The sequence below is a fragment of the Typopeltis vanoorti genome, chromosome 20, assembly GCF_054136105.1.
Source record: "Typopeltis vanoorti isolate ZY-2024b chromosome 20, IOZ_Tvanoo_1.0, whole genome shotgun sequence".
Classification (NCBI taxonomy): Eukaryota; Metazoa; Arthropoda; class Arachnida; order Uropygi; family Thelyphonidae; genus Typopeltis; species Typopeltis vanoorti.
Window position 1 is genome coordinate 34,751,234 of NC_143568.1, and position 20,624 is coordinate 34,771,857.

General features: G+C 37.7%; 1 protein-coding gene across 4 annotated transcripts in view; it reads left to right on the top strand.

Moving 5' to 3' along the window:
• Pxn (Peroxidasin) overlaps positions 1 to 20,624 on the top strand; it is a 479,183-nt gene that overhangs the window by 306,239 nt on the left and 152,320 nt on the right. The window lies entirely within an intron of this gene.

Sequence of the window (20,624 nt, forward strand, 5' to 3'; positions counted from 1 at the left end):
TCAACCCACAAGTGCACACAGGAGGCCACAAAAACCACAATGTGTCATACTGGGCAAGAAGAAAAAAAATCTGCTGATTTTTGAGAAAAAAGGATGAGGAAAATTTCTCTAGAAAAAGTAGAATGAAAGAGGAGTATAAATTGGCTGTGTATGTTTGAAGCTGAAAGAAAGCAAGAAATGGTAAAAATTCCTAATTTCATAATTTGAGACCGATAACATTATTGTGATGGAGATGGCTTTATATACAGTATATGTATACTGAAAATGAGAGACAATATTCATGAACTGAAAAAGTGTTGCTTGTTTTTGGATAGTTTTAGGTTCAGTAGCAGAATTGCCTTATAATGCTATGATCCATATTCTTTGATTATGCGGTAAAAGGACTGGACATCTTTATTAGCAGAAAGTGGCTACCATTGCATTAGTGTAGTTAGTTAGTGACCTGTATATATTGAATGTAAAGAAGTTGAAGGGATATGAATGCACTGCAGATAATAAAATCAAACTATCAAAAGAAGCTTAGAACTGATTTTTTTTCCATAATACTGCAGTCCCCCTTCCTTATCCACCGTTTCACTTTCCGTGACTTTAGTTACCCACAGTCAATTGCAGTCTGAAAATATTAAATGGAAAAATTCCAGAAATAAACAATTCATAAGTTTTAAATTGCATGCCGTTCTGAGTACGTAATTAAATCTCATGCCGTCCCGCCCAGGATGGAAATCATCACTTTGTCCAGCGTATCCTTGTTGTACTGTATATGCTACCCACTCGTTAATCACTTAGTAGCCATCTCGGTTATCATGGTTTCACACTGCTTATGTTCAGATAACCCTTAGTTACTTAATAATGGTCCCAAAGTGCAAGAGTAGTGATGCTGGCAGTTCAGATATGCCAAAGAAAAGCCATAAAATGCTTACTTTAAGTGAAAATGTGAACGTTCTTGACTTGTAAGGAAAGAAAAAAAAATTAGGTGCCGAGGTTGCTAAGATTCCATTCACATTCATAACTTTTATTACAGTATATTGTTATAATTATTCTATTTTATTAGTAGTCGTTAATTTCTTACTGTGCCTAATATATAAATTTAACTTTATCATAGGTGTATACACACACACACATACACACACACACTAAAAGGTTTGGGATTATATATCTGAAACCGCTCAGGATCTTGGAACATATACCCTGTGGATCGGGGGAGGGGGGGCAACTGTAATAAGTTTTCCCACATTTCTTGTGCATGTAATAAGTGTGAAGGAGACTTCGAAATATGTCCATGTACCTTATTTTCATCAAGTTGATGGAAATAAGATACTTGGACTACCATTGCATGTTTGTGCAGAAGTAGTTTATTACTGTTAGGTACATAAGGAGGCTCCTGCGTAATTAGGAATTGCAAAATTTGCAAAAAAATTCAGATGCCAAACTATAGGAAGGAATATTTGTTTGAGCTCTTTTTGAGGAACAGTTATAGGAATTCTAAACTAAAATAAAAAGGCTAGAAATTTAAAGAAAAAGAAGTGTTTTGGGACAAAAAGTAAAGGGGGGGGCTCCTTGTTCCCTAACTTATCTTATGCTGAAAAATCTCTTCTGCATCAGTCCTATGAAAAAAATCCTATGGCAACTTATATATTTCTATCATCCTTTCTCCTTTACTGTCTATCAACCAGTTTGTAATTAGCAAATTTTAAGTGGCAAATTGGCAAATTTTAAGCAGTGGAATATCCTCATGGAGGATATTCCACTGCTAAAAATTTGTAGCTGGTCTTTGGATCCTCAACACCTCTTTTTCAAACCTTGCAAACCAGGTGATCAAATCTATTTACCGTAATTCCAATGTATGTGGTCATATAAAATCTTATATAAAGTTATAATAACCTAATTCCTGCTTGTCAGTGTTTCTTAACATCCAAGTGATCCTTTGAGTTGTTTTGTCCAATATGTTCCCTGAACTTAAACTTCATGTCTACCATTACCTCCAAATCCTTTGCCTCATCAGTTTCTGGTCTCCTCCCATTCAGTGTAGAGTATAACTTCTGTTTCATCCCAAAGTGCATAATTCTGCATTTTTCCACATTAAAATGGCAACTATTATATGTCACCTACACTGTCAGTCTATTTAAATTGTCCTGGAGGATCTTTATATTATTAACTACTACCCTCTGAAGTTTTGCATAACTAGCAAATAACTGAATTAATTAGGGGGTGGAGAAGGCAGGTAAATAAGTATATACAAGACTAATTGAACTCTTCAATTTCATTTATATATTAATAAAATAGGAAATGAAATTGAAGTAGTCTAATTACAGTCTTGTGGTATATTGCTTGTTACCTGCCTTCTACTCCTCTATATACTATTGTCTGTTCTATCAAACATTCATATCCCATTTCATATTCATCTATGTTTTCCTCATTTTTATGTAAGAGTTCCATGTTCTAAATCCATGGTCCAGTTCTGGTGCTGAATCCTTTTCGTTTGAAAATGAGTCTTTCATCCTCAAATTTATCAGGCCACTCATCAATCTCCACCCCAGTACAAAACCAATTGCACATCTCTTGGTAGCAAAAATAAAAAAGGGAAGAAACATTGGACACTTAAAATTAGACAATCTTTTTTTATTATTATTATTATTCATCTGACAAGTGAACATCTGACTGGGAAAATGATTCCATTCTTTGTCCAAAAGAGTTTGGAAGAGTAATATTAGTTTGCTCCAAATTTAAAATCATGATTCTCATATGATTCTTGTATCCTAGTACCAACTAGCAATATCATCCATGTGTTTAAAATCCCCAACATCAATGAAAGCAGGGGTATCTTAACTGTCATGTGTCTTTGACAGTTAAGATACCCTGTCTTTCATTTCAAGCTGTATATCCCAAACCCTTTGTGATGATTTAAATGTCAGAAATACAGTTATGTGCTTGCTGTCTGCCACCTGTGCCCAATGGATATGGTAGTAAAGAGAATAAAAATAATGATTAAGTGAAAAATACCCAAAGCTGCTAATTGTGAGAGACCATCCAGCCTTCTCCTGAGCATGCCAAAAGTGGAAAGATGAAAAGGAGATTCAAAGATCAAGACTTAGAAAAACATACTGGGGGAGTAAAGAGGAAGTGTACCATAACATGTGAAAAATTCTCTTAGAGAAGGCAATAATAAAGAAGATATCTTGGGGACATTAACATCTATGGCTAGCCCACCTTTTCAGTTATATCATCTCTGAGTGGTATGATTTACTCATAGTGGATTAGAGAAAAAACTGAAGATAGTGTTGTCATTACTCAAAAAGCACTAATCATGATTTCACTATTATTACATTAAATTACAACTCTCTGGCATAGCATTGCTTTGGTATCAAATGTCATTAATGTAAAGAGTGAAGAACAATGAGCCAAGGACTAATCCTTGTGTTTTGCAGATTTGCATCCCATCTCCAAACTACTTTTTTGATATTTGTTGGTCAACCATCAATCCCATATCTTTCAACTTATGTAACAGTTTTCCATTTTCTCCTGTTTGCTTTTATCTCATACCAGATATTCTCAAATTCACTATCCTCTACATTCCTTTTCTGATTCTTTTCTTTCAAAATTTACCCAACTCCAAAAATATCATGGTGTATCCATGATATTTTTGGAGTTGGGTAAATTTTGAAAGTTTTGAATCAAATACCCTTGATTAACTCAGTGATGTCATTATTATAAAATGTGAGCAAATTGCTGAAATGTGACCTTCCATTAATCAACCCATGCTGTTCACTGCAAAGTGTAGATTCTCTGTCAACCCATTTTTATATGCGAGCCCTAAAAATTTTTTCTAAAATCTTTACTACCTCTCCATATATAGTTGGATACATCAGTCTTTTCATCACCCTTGTGCAATGGGATTACCATGTATTCTTTCCACTCCTGTGGAATCTTCCCTGTTCTGAGGCTCAAATTACATAGCCTGGTCAAAGGAACAGCCACTTCAGCTAAACACTTCTAGCATCTGTGCGGATATCTCATCAGTCCCTATTGCCAAATTCCTATCCAGTTGTTGCTCAGCTTTAGTACTTCCTCTTCATACACCTGAGTTTCTTCATCTGGTGAAGTGGTAGCAGTGAGCTATATTTCATACATCAGGTTGATAACTTTTGTCAAAGTGGGCACTCATTAGTTGAACAATCTCTTCTGCATCTGTCACCCCCCCCCCACACACACACACATACCATCTATATGCAGTAGTTATTCTGTTATTCTTACACATTCATTCTTTCTTTTATTTATAGCATAACAAAATAAATCTCTTTTGGTGTATTTAGCTTGTATACTCAGTTTCTTTTCATACTTTGGCCTGCTCCTTATTTTCATAACTGATATCATTCTTATGTACATAGTATTCCTTCCATATTATCTTTTTCTAAAGAATTTTTAGCTTAATAAGATTGCACATTCATTTGATCTCTACCATATTTTAATCTTTGAACTCCAAGGACATATTCCAATATTGCATCATTTACAAATATTTTAATGCTTCCCATCCAGCAATTGATATCATGAGACAGAACCTTGTATACTTCTTAGTTAATCATAATTTCCTACTTTCTAGTTCAGCATGTAACCTTTTCTGATTGGAACATTCATAAACTTAGCCACTTCCCAAGTTAGTGAAGCATGATCACTCACTAGCCGGAAGCAGAACTGCTACAGATGTGACCACCTCCCAACACCATAATCAGAAACACTTTGGCCTTGAATCCCTTCTGTCACATACTGCATGAGGAAGCTGTCTTATAACAGACCAATAAATTTGGTTTCATTCTTCTTCTTCTCATGAGATTCCACTGCTACCCAATCATTGTTTGGATAATTAAAATCACTCATGATTAGTCGTTTAGCACCACCATGTTTATTTGCTAATGCATTTCGTCATCACCAGGAACCAATCCACTGAATCCATAACATCCCACTATGTATTTGATCCTGTTAGAATCCATCTCACACTAGATGGCTTCAAAATCACTGGAAAATTGCTACTAGTATTGCAGGTCATAGCTTTCTATCTTAATGGGATTCAAATAATCTAATATTAGAGTGCACACACACCCCTTGTCTCATATCCCATCTCTCCTTCCTAAAAATACTTATACCTGTTATATTCAATACCATTTAGTTCATCTGCCTCTGAGAGCCAAGTCCTAAAGCCTGCAATCTGAGGCCCACCATATTCACTCAAGCAATGAACTATAATCTTTTATTTCTGATACTCCTGGCATTTGTACAGACATAAGTTTACCTGTATGTTTTTTGTAATCGTTTCTGTATTCTGCATAACTCAGCTGGATAACTTTCATATCTCTATTCTTATCTAATGCCTTACTTATGCAGACATCCTTGCACAAGTGTAATACCGTATATTATCGCATATAATGCAATCCACGTATAATGCGAACTAGAAATTTTGTTTGAAAACTAGCCCTAAAATGCCATGTCCATGTATAATGCAGTCTGTTAATCTTGTTCCATAACATTATAAATAATATAATATGAATTAACGAAAGAAATATTTATTTTAAAACAAAATGTCAAAATATAATACGAATTAACGAAAGAAATATTTATTTTAAAACAAAATGTCAAAATCCTTTAAATTCTTCATCTTTTGAGTCATCAAACATTTCATTTATAAATTCATCTGTAGGGATTGCGTCATCAGTGTAACAGTTGTTGTTGTCATCTTCATGCTCTCCATTTTGTTGTGCGTCATCCTCGCTTTCGTATATGACGTAACCTTTGGATCCATCCATTGAATTACTTATTCCACATTTAAGAAATGAGCATTGGATCATTTCAGATGGTTCCCATGCTTCTTTAATCCAGCTGGTGGCTATGGTGATCTCAGGCTTCTGAAAATTCCCACCGTTTGTCATCTTCACCAAACCAGATGACATCCATTCTCTTCATTTTTCACGTAAGTGATCTTTAAATGGCTTATTCAAGCTGACATCAAGCAGCTGCAAAACGGAAGTTAAACTACTTGGTATGACTGCTAGATCTGTACATAGCTCACGTGCTTTCTCTTTGCTTGCCTCTGTTAAATGTGCCTAGAACATATCCCAGACTAGCATGCTTTGTTGATGTAACAAGCTACCTGGACGTATGTTCCATACTTGATCCAGCCACAATTGCACACCTTCTTCATCCATCCAACCTTTCTGATTGGCGCAAACAATTACACCTGGTGGAAATTTCATATGCTTTGGAATTTTCTTCCTTTTAAATATCACTGTTGGCTGTAATTTGGTTCAGTCTGCCATGCATGCTAGAACAATGGTAAAATGCGTTTTTTCATGTCCCGTTGTTTTTATGTAGACATCCTTTTCACCAACTGAGTTTACTGTTCAATTCCCAGGCATATCAAAGTACGTGGGCGTCTCATCCATATTGCCAATTTGGGAAAGTTCTTATCCGTGACACTTCCGTAATTTTATGATAAATTTATGGAAAGACTGAACTTTTTCTTCAAGCTGCTTTGGTAACTTCTGCGCAATTCTGTTCAGTGTCGTAATGTTAATGCTTTGTGTTCCATAAATCTGTTGCACCACCCAAGCGAAGCAAGAAAAGATGAAATACCTGGTGTGTCCTTGAATTTACCATTCTTGAGTTGTAGAGCTCGAAAACGAATTGCATTTCTTGTTACTATAATGCCATCTTGTCGTTGCATCAAAATCCATTCATTTAGCTCTTCTTCGAGTTCTGGAAAGGATGCTACATCTCCATGACGGCCACATTTCGTTTTGGGGATTTTTTCAAGACTGTCTTTTTGCTTATGCCAAGGTCTAATATTACTCTCTGCTACACCAAATTCTCTCATAGCAACACTGTCATTATGTTCTTCTGCAAACTGCATGACACACAATTTAAATCCTGCTTCAAAAGATGAACGTTTCTGTTGGTTCATTTTCAGGCTAGGTTTGTTTAACGAATAATATTTAAAATGAACTGTGGTTAAACTGATAGACCTAACTGTGCTCTATCATTTGGCGACGGAGCGTGCATCGTATCTGTGCATAAAGCCAGTAACGTAAGTAGCTTTATGCGCAGATACGATGCGCGCTCGGTCGCCGAATGTGAGTGGGTCAAGTAGATTTGGTTGTATGGGCATTAGGTAGTATATTATTATTATTTGACACCTCCAGGGAGTCCAAAAACTCATCGAGGGAGAGTGTGGCAACAGCATTGAATGATTGGTCCCCTTCCAACTACTAACCGTGCTCAAACTTACTTAATTGAGCCATTAGTAGCAGAGGCTCTACCAATCGACCAATCTTTGCTGGCAAATTGTGTGTGCAAGTCTAATAAGATGTTATATTTTTTAGGATCCGCATATATTGCGAACCCCTAACTTTAAGTAGTATTTTTTACCATAAATTTTTCGCATTATATGCGATAATATATGGTAAGTCTGAACTGGATGAACACACACAATTCTTTCCTCAGTCATTTATTTCCATGATAATGCACATTCCTATCATTAAGAGAGTTACATAATGCAGTTGCTCTTATGCACAGATTTCATCATTCCTTCTATCATAATCTAATAAATTTAGTTTAATCCTTTATCCAAGTGTGAGCAAACAAAGTTTGCGCCTGAAAGTATCTTCAGGACTGGGGTAAGGTGGTGCAACACCAGGACAACTCCTTGCAAAGGTGGAGCAAGATACTAACACTCCTATCTCAATATCTCCCATAATGCAAAACACATCTCCTTGCAGATATGTCTAATGTTATGCATTAAGGGAAGGGCCACTACCCAGACTAGTTTCGACCTTTATTGAGGTCTCTTCCGTGGGAGCCAGGCCCAAGTGGAGATACCAGCCAGAAGCATTAGCAAGGTCATCTCTACCTATAGGAGTTGCCAAATGGTGTGCCACCTTTTTAATAAATTACTCTGGATTTAGAGAAAGAAAGGATTAAACTAAATTTATTATATTCTAACCAAGCGAAAAATAAACTTTCAACTATCATAATCTAGTTTCCCCGGTTATCTAGGTTATACTAATTAATAATTTTTTTCAGACACTAAATTTCTTCTGATACCAAATGCATTTGAGCATAGGCTATCCTTCTTCAAACTCACTCCAACCATCTAAAAACTTGCAACCATTCTTTCCACACAGCATACTCGTTGAATCATATAATTCATCTTAACTGACTCCTATTATATCTTAGTAATACACAAAGAGTTTTGACTTTCTCACTCTTCAGTCTTATTTCTTCCAGCAATACTTTTATATTCTCTCATACTGAACTGACCACTAGTTAAATCATTAGTACCTACTAGAATTACCATCTCTTTTCTTTTCTGTTTTCAACTGCATTTGCTATATTTTTGCTTTGGAAAAGCTTAAAGTAATAACATGGTTATCAATGGCATATTTCATGAGGGAATTGCCATATCAGATAATATCCTTTTTATAATTGACTTTATCTAAGTGATTATTGTTATGCAGCAATGATAATCTGTAGGTAAATGAATGGTAAATGAATCTTTCCTGATTCATTGCCTTGTTTCTCATTTTGCTGCTTAGCTTTCTTGTACTTCCTATGTTCATTTAAATGTTTCTTGACGTTTTATAATTCCTACATTATCTGTCTGATGTTTGAATACAATGATTTTGGAGTTTGTTTTGAACATTGTCAAGTTTCTCTTTAGTTAGAAAAACCTTCTTGTTCTCTACCTTACTACTCTTGTCAGTGTTCCATTTTGTTGCTGCTTGATTCTTGTGTATGTTTTGGTGCCATTTTACAATACTATTTAATACTACAATATCTCAGTTGCAAAATACACCAATTACAATAAAAACACAAATTAGCATTAATATACTATAAAACACTAATTTTCTAATAAAAAAAAAAATACAAAACAGATAAAAATTGTCAATTTTACACGAGCTTTGAATAAACTAACCACTCATGATGTAGCCTTGAACCTGATTTTTGCATAATTGAGTTTATAATTCATCTCTGAAAGCTGTTTGAATTTTAAATCTTTTGTACATTTTGTACAAAATTTTCAATATAATTACTTACTTTTATTCTTGTCAAACTAAATGGTGATTTCTTATTTCAAATCCCCTCATGGATATCCTTGTATCCTGATTCAGTGTGAAGATATCACTATCAATAGTAACATAATCAGTAAGACATTTCTTATTTTTTATGTGCTCACCATGTAAATTTATGTTTAACTTTGTTTGGAACTTGGTACTAGTGATGAACAGTACCAAGGATTTCTATGGATTTCTATTCATTTTCAGAACAGAAATCCATCAGGTACTTATTGTTAGCCACTTTTTTCTTCAAATTTTCTGTAATTATTAATGTCTATTTGGAATTCATTTCTCGCTCTGCAGTTTGTCTTCACCAAGAAACAGTTTTTTTTCCTTTATGTCTGCTTCCCTCTCAAATAACTTAGTTTCTCTATTTCTTCTCTATGCAACTAGTAGAGCCACTGAAATGCACAAATAAGTATCGAAGTTCCCATTCTGAAATTTGTCTGAATCACTCTTGTGGTACATTTGAAGTGTATGGTGATTGGCAAGGCACCCAGTCCTTAAATCAAATCGACACCTGGTATGGATGTAAATTTAAGGAGGCCTGTGAGATTCTTCTCCAAGAATTTGTATGTTTCATCTACAACACAAAGCATTTAGGAAAAGAACTAACAGTTTTTCAAGCCATAATAACCGACATATTGGATACCAGGAAGAATAGAAATTTAATTTGATAACGAGCCAGCCTGGCTGGCCGAGTGGTTAGTGTATTCGCTCTCCAGCCACAAGGCTGTGGGTTCGAATCCCACTATGGGCATGGATGTTTGTGATTGTCTGTGGAAATACCAGTGGTGGTGGTCGGCAGTAGATGGCATTGGTGTAGTGCGGTCAGTTGGTGGATTGTGTGGTGGAGAGACAGTTGTAGAGTAGGTGCCCTCCCTCGATGAGTCCTTGGACTCCCTGGAGGTGTCAAATAATAAAAATAACAATCCAGTGGCTCTCGGACAACAATCAGAACTTAAAATAACAGGACTATAGGAAACTAAACCATTAACTTGTAGTAACAATTGATGTAAATTTTTGTTGATTTATTTATGACATGTTTTTTGTTTTTAGCAGAGGTCAGGCTAGGATAAGTGGACCTAGAGCCGTTATATATATATATATATATATATATATATATATATATATATATATATATATATTGCTGTAGTGCTTATCAATGTAACTTGCCATTCAGCATATATGTTATATGTACAGTAGAATCCGCTTATTGTGATTACGGATAATATTATCAATCGGCTATTATTATCAAAATCAGTCGGTCCCAAACACACTGTTTAAATTTAATTAAAAATAATCTGTCTATTATAATCAGAGTTCTGGTTAATGTTATCAAAATCGTCGAATGTTTAGCCTTTTGCATCTCAGAATTAGGAACTTTAAGGGTTAATTATGAGAAAATTTGACAAAGAACATTTGTCGAGATCTGACTTTTGTGTTAATCTTCTTTTAATCTTATTCTTCAGTCAATCTTATATCTTCCAGGCCAATGCAGGTGGGTTATCTTCTTATAATCTTAATCTTCCATAAATGTTAAATCTTCCAGGAATGCATGTGGATATAAATACAATCGAATCGTGATTTTTCGAGTTTATTTTCATGCTTTTTCAGCAAGTGAATTTGACTTTAAGTGCTCATTAAAACAGCCCTTAGCATTATGGCAGACACAACTAAAAAATGTAAAGATTTATCTTTTCAAGAGAAGCAAAGAATTTTGGAATGCTATGATAAGTTGCCCAAACAAGTCAGCATAGTGCAGCTGCAGATTTAAAAATTTCACAATCACTCTCGTGTAAGATCTCAAAAAAAAAAATGAAACATTGAAACTTCAGCTCTTACTAATGAGAACATGGATCGGAAGAGAGAATTCATGTGGATATAAATACAATTGAATTGTGATTTTTCGAGTTTATTTTCATGCTCTTTCAGTAAGTGAATTCAACTTCAGTAATTCAGCTTCAATTCATACTCAAGTTGAATGCAACATTAAAAATTCGTTTAATAGTCTTTGTGAAAAGAATACATCGATTAATGGGCCTATTATTATTCAGGCTTCTATGGAGTCAAAAGACTCATCGTGGGAGATCCTTTCTAAGAAACAAAAGTCTATCAAGACTCGTTGAGGGAGGTCCCTCCTAGGAAACACAAACTCTATCATACCACTCCTTAAATGCATTGACCGTTCTCGCTCTCACCACTTCATCAGGCAATGCATTCCATGGTTCAACCACCCTCCATGCAAAGAAACCACTCCTCACCCTCTTTCTCACAGTTCCCTTTCGTAACTTCCAGGGATGGCCCCCTTGTCATGACTCCTTCCCGCTGTTCAACCAAGCGAAAGAACTCCCCAGTGTCAACCCTGTAACCACCTTTCAACAGTTTAAAAGGCTCAACCATATCACCACCCCTTCTTCTATCCACCAAACTCTGCAGTCCACACTCCCTCAGCCGATCCTCATATCTAACATTGTACAGTCCCGACACCATCTTTGTTATCTGACTTTGTACCCTTTCCACAGTTAATTTATCCCCTTCAAATACTGGGGACCAAATCTGAGAACAATAGTCTAAGTTTGGTCTGATCAGAGTCTTATATAATGGAATGATAACCATTTTATCTCTGCAGGTCAGTGTACTTTTCATTATTGCAGCAATCCTCTGTGTTACCTTCACTACCTTTGCAATATGTCCCCTAAATTTCAGGTTTCTATCAATCATCAAACCCAAATCTCTTATCTCTCCTACTTCCTGCAGTTTAACTCCTCTAATAGAGTATGCAGCATGCTATCGATGTGTCCAAAACCTCAACACCTTACATTTTATTATTATTATTATTATTCAGGCCTCCAAGGAGTCAAAAGACTCATCGAGGGAGGTCCTTCCTAAGACATAAAGTCTGTCAAGACTCATCGAGGGGAGGTCCCCCCCCTGAGAAACACAAAGTCTATCATACCACTCTTTAAACTCACTGACTGTTCTCGCTCCCACCACTCCATCAGACAATGCATTCCATGGCTCAACCACCCTCCACACAAAGAAACCACTCCGTACCCTCTTGCTCACAGTTTCCTTTCGTAACTTCCAGGGATGGCCCCCTTGTCATGACTCCTTCCCGCTGTTCAGCCAAGCGAAAGAACTCCCCAGTGTCAACCCTGTAACCACCTCTCAACAGTTTAAAAGTCTCAATCATATCACCTCTCCTTCTTCTATCCACCAAATTCTGCAGTCCACATTCTCTCAGCCGATCCTCATAACTATCCTTGTACAGTCCTGAAACCATCTTTGTCATCCGTCTTTGTATCCTTTCCACAGTTAATTTATCCCCTTCAAATCCTGGGGACCAAATCTGAGAACAATAGTCCAAGTGTGGTCTGATCAGAGACTTATACAATGGAATGATAACCCTCTTATCTCTGCAGGTCAGTGTTATTCCTTCTCATAATAGCAACAATCCTCTGTGTTACCCTTTCCTTTAGGCTTGCACGGTGATCCGAATGCATTTTTGGAAATTATGGAGACAACTAACATTTTTGAATAAAAACTTTAGTTTAATATTACTAAAATTTTATAATTCGATGTTTCGACCTTTATGTCAAGGTCATCTTCTGGAGTGTACAAATATACACAAGAAACAAGCTATACTACAATCATACTGGTTCGTTAAAGACACTGACTAACCGCTACCACAATTGTAGTCCTGACCTCTGGTGGAAAAAAAAAAATAAAATTATTATACATCAACGCTAGAGTCCTATTATTTGTGTTGTCTACTATATACATATATTAACATCATTCCAGCCAGTTGGAGTGGAATGGTTTCTAATACTAGCGGGTTCGCTAGAGTCCTGATTTATGTTGAATCTTTCATATTAGGTTGGCTGAATGTGTGCCATCCAGATCCTTGGAATTTTCATACCATCTTTATTGTTGATATTTGGGTGGTTTATCAGGATTTTGCAGGATTCTTTAAATTTTCTTTCGTACCATGTTTTTGTGCGGTGTAAGGAGCACGGTGCTTTTCCAGTTGATTTGGTGTAGGGTGTTAAGTGCATGGTCTGAGAGGCCTGCTTCACCATAATGGTTATATTTAATGTGTCTAATGTGTTCTTTCTTGCGTATAGGGATTGTCCGTCCTGTTTCACCAGTGTACGGTAAGTTACAGGTGCAGTGGATGCAATAGACTCCAGGATGTGCTAATGGGAGGAGAGGATCCTTAGAGGAGCTGAATATTGTTTTAAGTTTAGTGGGTGGTTTAAAGGTGACATTGAGGTTATAATGTTGTAGGATTCTGTTGATTTTTTCCGATAACCCTTTAATGTATGGGATGGCTATGGTTTTACTGTAATCTAGATTCATTTTTGTTGTGGTTTTATAGAGTATTTTATTGACAGTATTCTTGTTATAGCCATTGTTTGTGAATGTGTCACTAATGATTTTTAGTTCTTGTTTCAGGGCTTGCTGGTTAGAGCAAATAGTTGTGGCTCTGTTTTTAAGGGTGTTTATGACTCCATATTTTTGTGCTGGTTGGTGGTATGAATTCGCATGTATGTATTGGCCTGTGTGTGTCAGTTTTCGGTAGACTGTGAAGGATAGACTGCCTGAAGGAAGAAGTGTAACTAGTGTGTCTAGGAACGGGAGCAAATTTTGGTTTTCAATTTCAATGGTAAATTGTATGTGTTCGTGTTGTTTGTTTAGGTGGCTGAGGAATGTGTTTAGCGTTTGTCGCCCGTGCAGCCAGATCGCGAACACGTCATCAATGTATCTGAGCCAGATTGTCGGTCGAAGCATGGCTCTGTGTTTCCTTCACCACCTTTGCAATATGTCCCTTAAACTTCAGGTTTCTATCAATCATCAACCCCAGATCTCTTGTCTCCCCTGCTTCCTCCAGTATAACTCCTCCCATAGAGTATGCAGCATCCCATCGATGTTTCCCAAACCTCAAGACCTTACATTTTGCTTCATTAAATATTTATGAATCTATCTAGCTTATTTAAATCCTCTTGCAGGGCTACCACATCTGCACTATTACTAATAATCCTTCCCAGCTTCGCATCATCCGCAAACAACTGAATATCCCCCTGCAATCCACTGGCTATGTCATTGATATAAAGGTTAAACAATATAGGTCTTAGTACTGAGCCCTGTGGGACCTCACTTGTAACCCTCTGCCTCCAGGAAACTGCTCCACCATTCACAACTCTCTGATACCTATCAGACAGCCAATCCTGAATCCAGTTGACCAATCTGACATCCAGACCCATGTGCTGCAACGTAAATATCAGCTTATCATGTGGCACCCTGTCAAATGCCTTTGCCAAGTCTAAGAAAATTGCAGTATATGCCTTTCCCTCATCTAATGTTCTTGTAACTTTATTATAAAAGGCTAGCATATTGCTAAAACAAGAGCATCCGTTCACAAATCCATGTTGATTCTCACAGATAACATTACCCTCATCTGCCCAATGCTGTATACAGTCCCTCACTATTTTCTCCAAGATCTTAACAACTACTGATGACACACAGACTGGCCTATAATTAGACACTTCTAGTCTGTTACCACCCTTATGCAATGGCACTATCTTATCTTCCTTCCATTTACTAGGCACCTTTTCCAAAGCCAGACTTTCATTGAAAAGCCATATTAAAGGCACTGTCAATTCCCTAGCACATTCTCTCAAAACTCGTTAAATTTCATCCAGTCCCACAGCTTTACTGACATCCAGAGTACTCAGTATCTGAAACACACTCTCCTCCTGTACCTCCAGACCTCGAACCAGTCCTATCCCTCTAGCATTAAAACTGACTCCTCTAGGATGAAATACTCCAATAAAGTGTTCATCGAACAATTCCACTATGTCCTCTGCATCAGTCACTCTATTCCCATTTTTATCCCACAATATCATTCGTCCACAGTCATTTCTCCTCCTACTGGCCACATAGCTAAAAAATTCCCTAGGATTTACTTTGGATCTTAGGGCTAATCTTCTCTCATATTCCAGTTTCGTTTTCCTCACCATGCTAGTCAGTCTTCTGGCCTGTGTCTTATACTCTTCATGCATCTTCTCCTGTCTCCTTATATCTCTTCCACAGCCTCTTTTTCACATGCAATTCCTGTTTAATATTATTTGTCATCCACTTTACTCCAAATTGTGTCCTCTTGTTCAATCGTGGTATACAACTTACCATTGCTGCTAACAAATATTCTTTCAAATTTCCCACGCACTAATGATATCCCAGCCTTCCAATTCCTCCCTCCATGAAACTTCCCCAAGTTGACGTCTTAGACTATTATAATCACTTTCCTTATAATTCCATATATGTTCCCGTCTCTTTGATATGCCTGCATGTCTATTCATTTTCCAAGTCAAAACCATATGGTCAATCTCTCCAACTGGTGGGAGAGATGTCATCTCAGTTATTATCAACACTTCTGATGCTATAACCAAAATATCACCAAAACTCTTGAACCTCTTGTTCCCTCTGTCACATGTTGCCTAAGACATTTGTCCCTCAAGAATTCTAGAAATTCCATTGCCTTATTGCTACATGCATCTTCCTCTTCCCAGTTTATACTACTATAGTTAAAATCTCCCATAACTATCATTCTTCTTGCACTTGCCAAACTCAACTGTCTAAACATTTCCTGGTCTCCACCCTCTATACTCCTGGGTCTGTAGCAACATCCCACTAAATATCCTGTCTTGCCTACCTCTACCTCACACCATACACTCTCAAAATCATTTGTCTCAGTTCCTTCCAAATTCTCCACTCTTAGAGGACATAAGTCATTACTTATCATAAGCAGTACCCCACCACTACGCTTTCCCCTCCTATCCTGATAAAAAATGCTATACCCAGCGACTTCTATTCCTGTTGTTATATCTACTTCTGTCAACCATGTCTCAGTGATCGCAATAATTTTTGGCCAGGCTGATGCTATCTGCGCCACCAATTCCTCTCCCTTATTCCGGATACTCCTGGCATTAGTATAAAGCATATAAATGCCATTGTTTCTATACCCAGCATTATCCCTTCTAGACTCCACTGGGCTCAGTGTTACCTGACATTGTCTCCCTTCTCCCAAGTATCCATTCCCACAAGAGGCCACCCCTGCTATCATCCTCCCTGGGACACACTTACTCGTTCAGAACAGCATTCTCTCCAGATGCCTACATCCTTCCTCATTCAAATGTAAACGGTCTCTCACATACAATTCCTCTTTCCTCAAATGCACTCCAAGCATCCACATATACCAGTCCTCTCTTGTCACACATTCTCGCTATTATGTTATTCAATATCACTGCTCTTCTGCTCAGCTCATCATTATCATACCTAGGCAACACGCACACTATTTTTCCTCTGTCTGTCTTCTTCCATACAGTCTCAAGCAAAAATCTCATATCTCTCGCTGCCCGACATACATTACCACTCAAGTCATTCGTTCCTACCATCACAATCATCTCATCCACCCTTTCACCTCTCTTAATTGCCATAGCCACACTTTCTATTGTTTCTCCTGGCAAACACTCTTCACGCATCCTATCTTGAACACCACGGATCATTGAGTCGCCATACATTATACCTCTTACCATTCCCTCGCTCCTATTGTTTCCATTCTCTCCTCTTCTTTCATTCCCACACCTCTCTCTTCTACTGTTTCCATTCTCTCCTCTTCTAGCACTCCCATACATCTCTCTCATTCCCTCTCTCCTACTGTTTCCATTTTCTCCACTTCTAGCCATTCCATATCCCTCTCTCATTCTGTCTCTAATACTACTGTTTCCATCCTCTCGTCTTCTAGCATTCCCATACCTCTCTCTCATTCCATCTCTCTTACCGTTTCCATTCTCTCCTCTTCTAGCACTTCCATATCTCTCTCTCATTCCCTCTCTTCTACTGTTGCCATTCTCTCCACTTCTAGCACCCCCATACCTCTCACTCATACTCCCTAAATTCTCTCTCTCTCTGCTACTCTGATTCACCTTGCATTTATCTCTTCCATTCTCCTAATCTTATCTTTCATACTTCTGCTCTCATTCACAAGACATTCCACCTCCTCTTTCAACTCATCTATCTCCCTCTGCAGGTCAGTCACTCTTAATCTAAATTCACTCTCCCAAACAAAACCATCTCCTAAACTTTCACAGTCACTCGCACATTTTGCTGCATTAAACTGACCCCCATTCATTTGCCCATCTATCTAGCTTATTCAAATCCTCTTGCAGGGCTACCACATCTGTACTATTACTAATAAACCCTTCCCAGCTTCGCATCATCTGCAAACAACCGAATATCCCCTTGCAATCCACGGACAATGTCATTGATATAAAGGTTAAACAATATAGGTCCCAGTACTGAGCCCTGTGGAACCTCACTTGTAACTTTCTGCCTCTTTGATATTGCTCCACCATACACAACTCTCTGATACCTATCGGACAGCCAATCCTGAATCCAGTTGACCAATCTGACATCCAGATCCATGTGCTGCAACTTGAATATCAGCTTATCGTGTGGCACCCTGTCAAATGCCTTTGCTCAGTCTAGGAAAATGGCAGTATATGCCTTTCCCTCATCTAATGCTCTTGTAACTTTATCATAAAAGGCTGGCATATTGCTAAAACAGGAGCACCCCTTCACAAATCCATGTTGACTCTCACAGATAACATTACCCTCATCTGCCCAATGCTGTATATGGTCCCTTACTATTTTCTCCAAGATCTTACTAACTACTGATGACACACAAACTGGCCTATAATTAGACACTTCCAATCTGTTACCGTCCTTATGCAATGGCACTATCTTACCTTCCTTCCATTCCATTGGCTCCTTTCCCATGCCAGACTTTCATTGAAAAGCTAGGTCAAGGGCACTGTCAGTTCCTTAGCACATTCTCTCGAAACTCATGGTGAAATACCATCCAGTTTCACAGCTTTACTAACATCCAGAGTACTCAGTATGTGGAACACATTCTCCTCCTGCACCTCTAAACCTCGAATCTGCTCTATCACTAGTATTCAAATTGACGCCTCCAGGATGAAATACTCCAATAAAGTGTTCATCGAACAATTCCACTATGTCCTCTGTATCAGTCATTCTATTCCCATTTTTATCCCACAATGTCATTCTTCCACAGTCATTTCTCCTCCTCCTCAGGCCAGATAGTTAAAAAAAATTCCCTAGGAGATTCCTTGGATCTAACGGCCAATCTTTTCTCATATTCCAGTTTCACCTTCCTTACCATACTAGTCACTCTTCTGGCCTGTGTCTTATATTCTTCATGCATCTGCTCTTCACCTGTCTCTTTATATCTCTTCCATAGCCTCTTTTTCGCATGTAGCTCCTGGTTCAATGTTGTTTGTCATCCACTTTACTTAAAATTGTGTCCTCTTCTTCACTCGTGGAATACAGCTTACTATTGCTGCTAACAAATATTTCTTCACAATTTCTCAAGCACTAATGATATCCCAACCTTCCAATTCCTCCCTCCACGAAACTTCCCCAAGTTGACGTCTATGACTATTATAATCATCTGCTTTATAATTCCACATACGTTCCCGTCTCTTTGATACTCCTGTATGTCTATTCATTTTCCAAGTCAAAACCATATGGTCACTCTATCCAACTGGTGGGAGAGATGTCATCTCAGTTATTATCAGCTCTTCTGATGCTATAGCCAAATCCAAAACTCTTGAACCTCTCATTCCCTCTCTTACATGTTGCCTAAGACATTTGTTCCTCAAGAATTCTAGAAATTCCATTCCTTTATTGCTTTTCTTCCTTTCCCCAATCTATACTGCTGTAATTAAAATCTCCCATAACAATCATTCTTCTTGCACTTGCCATGCTCAACTGTCTCAACATCTCCTGTTCCCCACCTTCTGTGCTCCTTAGTCTGTAGCAACACTCCACTAAATATCTTGTCTTGCCCACCTCTACTTCACACCATATTCTTTCAAAATCATTAATTACTGCCTTCCAAAGCCTTCACTCTTAGAGGACATAAGTCATCACTTATCATAAGCAGTACTCCACCACCACACTTACCCTTTCTATCCTGCCGAAAAATGCTGTACCCAGCAACTTCTATTCCTGTTATTATATCCTCTTCTGTCAACCACGTCTCTTTGATCCCAGTAATCTTTGGCCAGGCTGATGCTATCACTGTTACCAATTCTGATTACTCCTGGCATTGGTATAAAGCATAAAAATGCCATTGTTTCTATACTCAGCATTAACCCCTCTAGACTCCACTGGGCTCAGCATTACCTGATATCGTCCTCCTTCTACCAAGTACCCATTCCCACAAGAGGCCACCCTTGCTACCATCCACGCTGGGACACACTGACTCGTTCAGAACAGCAATCTCTCCAGATGCCTACATCCTTCCTCATTCAAATGCAGGCGGTCTCTCGCATACAATTTCTCTCGGCTCTCAAACACACTCCAAGCATCCACATATTCGAATCCTTTCTTCTGATACATTCTCGCTATTATGTCATTCAATATCGCCACTCTTCTGCTCAGCTCGACATTATCATACCTAGGCAACACACACGCTATCTTTCCTCTCTGTGTCTTCTTTTGATGCTTCAAAAAACAGAACTTGCAAAAACAATGGACAAAGAAAATTTCACTGCAACTGATGGATGGTTTAACAGGTGGAAAAAGCATGAGGAAAATATTCTCTACAAACTTATTCATGGTGAAGAAAAAAGTGCTGATTTTTTATCAGCTGATGCGTGGATTAAGACCACGTGGCCAAAAATTATGGCTGAATATTCTCCTGAGGATATTTACAATGCAGACGAAACAGGACTATTTTCGTGCAATGCCTGAGCATGCTTATTTGTTTAAAAATGAAAGTACAAAAAGATTTAATACTTCAAAAGAGCAAGTGACAGTTCTTTGTTGTGCTAATATCAAAGGCGAGAAATGAGAGCTCCTAGTGATTGGAAAAGTAAAAAATCCTCGGTGTTTTAAAGATGTCAAAAGTTTGACTAATGTTCTAGTGCAAATGCTTGGATGACTAATGACATTTTCAACAATTGGTTAGTTAAGTGGGATCTTAAATTAAAGTGAAAAATTGTCTTGTTGGTAGACAACTATTGTACTCCACTGCACACACAATTTATCATTAAAGAACATCAAAGTAATCTTCTTGCCTTCGAACACTGCATTGTTAATTCAACCATGTGACCAAGGCATCATGAGCTTTTAAAGCTTATTATCGCATGGAAGTTTGTGCGTGAATTATAGCTGAACTTGGTTATATAAAAGACCAATCTGATGCAAGTGCTATTGCAAAAAAGATTTCCCTTCTTGATGCATTGCATTCGGTAGCAGTGTCGTGGAAGCAAGTCTCAGAGAAGACAATTGAAAACTGCTTCTAAAAAGGTGGATTTTTTAAAACAAACTATGAAACTCCTTTCAAAGAATTTGAATATCTTATAAATGAAAATTTTGAATTTCTCTGAATGCCAGCCTGGTTGGCCGAGTGGTTAGCATATCTGCTCTCCA